Below are 6,000 nucleotides of genomic sequence, written 5' to 3'. Positions count from 1 at the left end.
ATCTAGTTACTCCACTTGGATGATCAAAACTGTCCAGTGTAACACTGCAGTTCGGTTCAGAAAGGCTCCAAGCACGACCTGTCAACAATTCAACACAAACCTCTTTGTGTTAGTGTCCTTTTAAATTATTTTACAGTATGTAATAATGTAGTGTTTCAAAGTGTAGTTTTGACTCTGTGTAGTGTGTTGAATTTAAGTCTACTGATGCTGAATTTACTGTGCAGCTGAAGTCACAGCTTTGATATTGTTGAAAGTGAATCTTACCGTCTGTCTCTCTGTTGTGTGTCTCCTCTCAGTGACAACTGAACTGTGACAAAGTGTTTCCTGGTTTGTCTCAGATGATGTCATGTAAGAGACGGAGCTTTGTCGGTCCACTCGTGTGTTTCATTTTGCAGTGAACAGGTGATAACAGCAGAGCGAAACTTCTGAGGAAAATGCAGGATGTTGAAAAGTTGACGCTAAACTGCACTGCTGGCTTTAAAAAGAATTTATAATATCAATAATGTGTGAAAAATGTGGAATATTTTAAGGATTACTGAAACGCTGATGCCAAACTGAATTCCTGAAATGGATGAAATCAATTTATGTGAGTCTATACATTGTTTTTTTAAAGAGATAGTTCACCCAAAAATGAAAATTCAGTCATTATTTACTCACTGTCATGCCGATTGAAAGTCGGGTTTATTTTCTTCAGTCCACAAAAAGCTGCTGGAGTTTCACAGGAAAACAGCATTGCAGAATCTCCCGTACTATTAACTGCAAGCTGGTGCATCGTTTGACCTTATGCTGTATCTGCTTGCAGGAAAGAGAAAAAGGAGCGATCAGTCTGACACCTTCAGACCACAGAGGACGTGCAGCAGATCTACCTGCAGATAGAAGGACATTTAGCTGAGCTGCTGCAAACAGAAGCAGGGGAAGCTGCGTGGCTGGGAGACATCCTGGATTCATGAGTCACAGAGAGGCTCACAGCGAGACACTGAGGCCTTCAGCACGACGTTCGTGTCACAGCGCTGTAGGATGTGCTAAACAGGACCAGCCACCCTGACTTTTCACTTCATGCACCTTAACACTGCACCAAAACATTTTGTACATTTTTTTTGTCCACTTATCTTAATAAATCCCTTGAACATTAATTACTGACTTCTGGTGATGGTTAATACATTCACATTTTTTATGGCACACTGTTATTAACTTTAATTTGAGTAACACAGGTTTTCATTCATGTGCATTACCCAGCAGTCACTGTAGATAAACAGATGCTGCTCTGCTCTGTGATTTATGGCTGAATCCAAATCTTCTGATTTTGCCTAATTTAAAACCCACTAACTCTATTTGCATCATATTTCATAGACAAGTTTGGATGATCAGTGCACTGCAGGCAGCAGCCTGTGTCTGCCTGCAAAATTTAATTTAATCAATGAAGATAACAGATTTATTTATTTTGCTGGAGCTAGTTCCACTAAACGAGAGAATACATGAGTGAGTAAATTAATTAATATATGAAAGAATAAGTACATGTTAAATGTTTATTGTTAGTACAAGGAGTTTTTAACTGGTAATGAAACTTGATACTGATCAGTATCAATATATCAGCCATTCTTAACCTGGTGGGTCTCATAGCGCCATCTAGTGGTCTTCAGAGGCAGTGGGAGACAATCCTGCCCCAGTAAAAGCTCCAGGGTGTGTGATGAGGAAATATGACCATAAATACACTCAGTTTGTCTCTGTGTGTTGAATATGGTCAAACTGTGTCACAGACCAGCTGATTTTTTTTCTCCTCCTTTGGTCATATTATGATTTTTTTTTCTCATTTATGAAATGTGGTCTTTGGATTTTTTTAACAATCAGAGGTGGAACAAATGGTTGAGAAGCCCTGCTTTATATGACCCACATAAGCAAATGAGAAGATCTATATAATTAATACAATTATTCTTAATGACTGTCATCAGGTCACATTCACTGTGAAATCAATGGAAACAAACCTGTGTTTATATTTTCCGAGGCTGAAATCACAGTGATTAGTATATTTGCACGTTCAAAATAAGCAGGAGGAGATTTTTATTGAGATAATTTTATATTTTGAGGTTATGGCAGTGGAAACATGGCTGCTTTTATCCACAGGGGCCTCCAACATCAACAAAATATGACGGGTCCTTATCGTCGCTTTAAGAACATTAATATATTACAAACTAGGACTGACAATTATTTTCATAGTCAAATAGGTGATTAATTCATGTTTGGCTATAAAATGTCACAAAATGGTGGAAAATGTTGATCCCAGAGTCCAAGATGACGTCCTCAAATGTCGTGTTTTTCCTGAAACCCAAAGATTAAGTTTACTGTCATAGAGGAGGACTAATTTGTCCTAGTTGGCGACTAATTTAATAATTGATTAAACAGTAACTAATCAATTAATTGTTGCAGCTTTAATAAATGCATATAAAAGAATAAATAAAGTTAACTCGTATGCAGCTATTTAATGTGTTTAATATGCATTTATTGATGTGACATTATACATTTAATTCTATGTGTTTCTGTGTTCATGAACACATAGTTTTGGCCCTTAAAAGGATAGTCCACCCAAAAATGAAAATTCAGTCATTATCTCCTCACCCTCATGCTGATTGAAGGTTGTGTTTATTCAAAAGTAAAACACAACTGGGAAAAAACAAACAAACAAACAAAATATAAAATGCCTCCAAACTGCTTATTTGGCATCAACCAACACACACACACACACACACACACACACACACACACACACACACACACACACACACACACACACACACACACACGTCAGACACTGTGCATGGTGGTTTTCCTGTTTTTGTAATGTGTGTTACCAGACAGAGGATGGTGCTGCGTTCACGTGAAAACAGACTCCTGAGTTCACACTAAGTTATGCAGGTCAAGTGGGGTCGTGTTCAGTGTTGAAATGAAGCCGCCTGGAGCGCAGAACAGCTGGATTTATTAAATAAAATGTCTAAATTATGAGATAAAATGTTAAAATTATTACATAAAAAACTTATGTTCATATAGCATATTTATTATTATGTAATTTTCCATGGGGATGTTTGCTTTTTTCATGACGGACGTCCTATAATCTGGCGGCGCTCTGAGGGGCGGGATGACATAAGTAATCGAATGCGGAAATCAGTCATTCATTGTCGTCGATGTCTTCACCTTCGAGAGACCCGCTGCTGTCTGCTACCATGAGTCTGATAAGAACCGACTGGATGTTCTGGTTATTCATGGCGATATGTGGTGAGTTTTTACGCACAAACTGAAGTCCGCAGTGAACTACAGTGATTGAAGTGAATCACCGACAAACCACAGCTGATAGTGAGGAAAGTCAGAGGAACTCAGATATAAGACTTGTTCTGCCGTCGGTTCTTAGAAGTGCGCAATTTAAAGTGCGCAGCTCTTTTTACTCTGGGGGGGGGTGCGGAGGGGTTTTCCACCTCTAGGAACGAGTTGCGCAAAAAAGCAATTAGAACAATTAAAATTTGCATGAAGTGATTCGTGGGTTGTTTTGTGTGTTTGTGGCTCCTTTACAGGATTCACACACAGATTATTTAGTTTGCGATGAGATATTTCTGACGGGTGAAGTTTGCAGTTTTACAGCAGCAACGTGTGTAGAAAAAATAGAAAGAGCATCAATAAAAACAAACAATAAACAAGCATCAGAAAGAGGAGGGAATATTTAAAAAAAAAAAACGCATGAAAGTTTACTACATGTTTATAAGCCTGAACAAGCAGTTTACAGTTTCTGATGAAACTGTAACGATCAGTCGATTGACAAAAAGTGAATTGTAAGTTATTTTGATAATCAGTTAATCATTTCAGCTTCTTAAAGGTGAAGATTTGCTACTTTTCTTTGAGTTTTGGAGGGTTGGTTGACAAAAGAAGACATTTCCTCATATTTTCTGGACAAATAATCAGAATATTCATCTTTAATGAAAATCATTGTTACTTAGTGTCTTGAAGGTTGGTTAAAAAAAAAAAAATGCTGAATGAAACGTGTAAAACTGAATCAGAGATGGCTGGATTTCTGTGATAAACTTTCCTAGAAGAGGGTCAGGTGTGGCAGCTGGTTCTGGGACTTTCCAAAGAGAGGGAGAGAGACGCACATCAACACTGAAACAACATGAGGATTTTCACAAAGACACATCTGGGGTCTGAAACCTTCTCAATCAAAAGAGACATTTTTAGACCAAAAAAAGAAAAAAAAAAAAAAACTTTACATAAACTTACATATTTTTACAGTGGGAGAATGTAAGACTCACTTTACACTGAGACAAGTCCAGATGTTAAGGCAACGTACTTTTTGGTTTCCAGTTCTGTGTTTTATCCACAAACTAAAGACGTTCAAATTACTCTTATAGAGGAGTAAAGCAGAAAATATTCCAATTTAAAGATGCTGGAACTCTGAATTCTGAGGGTTTTTTCTGAAAAAATTACTCTAAAGGATTAATCAATTATCAGAATAGCTGGCAGTTAATTTAATTTGATTTATTGTTGCAGGTCTAATAAAAATATGACACAAGACATAAAGAAATCGTCGCTCTCTCCGTAACGTTGTTGATGTGTGTTTCTGATCAGTTGCATTGATTGTTACCATGGTAACATGGGCCTTAGGCCTGAGTCAGCCTCCTCGAGGTAAAGTGTAATTTTTTTTTTTTGGCTTACAGTCAGTCCTTTTGAAAAACAAGTCTGACTCATAGTAGACTAATCTTTGAGCAAAATTAAGACGAGTTTAACACTCAAGATCAAAACAGCAACAAGAGCGTGACAGGAAATACAGTACATGATAAATTACAGTGTGTTAATTAATGTGCTTATTAGTTGATTGATGCAGCAGCAGTCAGAGGTGATCACACCCATTATTATTTTAAAATCATTTAAAGAGATAAAGGTTCCAAATCTGAACCTGGTCTGTAATCATTTCAGGAACGTTGTTTACACTCCCACAGGATGAGAAATCTGTCTGAAAGATAACGTTCAATACACAAAAACATACGTTCAAAAAACACGGAGGCAGACGGAGAAGAAGCAAACAAAGGAAGTTCTTGTTTCATTGGGATTCTCTAAAGTATAAAAATGTCTGCACAGTGTCTCTTCCTTATCTGCCACGTGAGCTAAACAACAAAACTGAAACTCGGCCCAAATCACAGGAGGTTCATATTTGTTAAAGGTGAAATGTGTCAAAGTTACATCATTAAATTAAAACAGAATTAAAACAATGGAAAAAAGACAAAAATGACATAAGACGTAACAAGATGAAAACACCCAAAAAGATTTAAGATCTAAGAGGACATAAGATAAAAAAACATGTAAAAGACAAAACAAGAAGAAAGCAGACAGAGACGGAGACTCTTGTAGAGAAAATCTGAAGAAGCTTTGTCCTTCAGAGGACGATGTTTTACTTGTAGCCTTTGAGTAGATTTCAGATCTGCTCCTTTTAACTTTCACTGCAGTTTCTTTTTTCACAAGTGTCTGTATTTCTGTCTGAGTACAGAACGTGTGGACCTCTGTCTCTCTGCCTGTCTTCTCTCAGTGTAGTCTGTCTATTAGTGGACTAGAAGCTGTTCAGACCAGTTTGGACTTCAGCTGGTGACAAAACCAGCTGTGATGTCGCAGCTGACAAAGTTTTCTAAGACTTCCTGAACACAAACACGAACGAACACGAGTGTTTGATTTACAGCAGCTCATCTGCAGAGTTTATGAAGAAAGAGGAAACTTTCTCACTGGCTGTTTATCTCAGCATCACAGCAGGTGATTCTGACTCAAACTTACATTTAAGCTCCGTCTTGTTGCACGTTTCCTTTTCATTGATTTTCACACCGGAGGTGATGCACAGAGCTTTAACAAACCTCAGACCTCCGTTTCCCACCCACCTATCCTTCTCACCAAACAAACCATGGTGTCAGTTCTGTCAGGAGGTGACGCGGCTTCCTTCCTCCTCACTGATGCTGCACACTGATGACACTGAGGACC

This window comes from Lutjanus erythropterus, chromosome 7 (genome assembly GCF_056507025.1).
Source record: "Lutjanus erythropterus isolate fLutEry1 chromosome 7, fLutEry1.hap2, whole genome shotgun sequence".
In the NCBI taxonomy this organism is placed as follows: domain Eukaryota; kingdom Metazoa; phylum Chordata; class Actinopteri; order Lutjaniformes; family Lutjanidae; genus Lutjanus; species Lutjanus erythropterus.
This window is presented reverse-complemented; position numbering follows the sequence as displayed.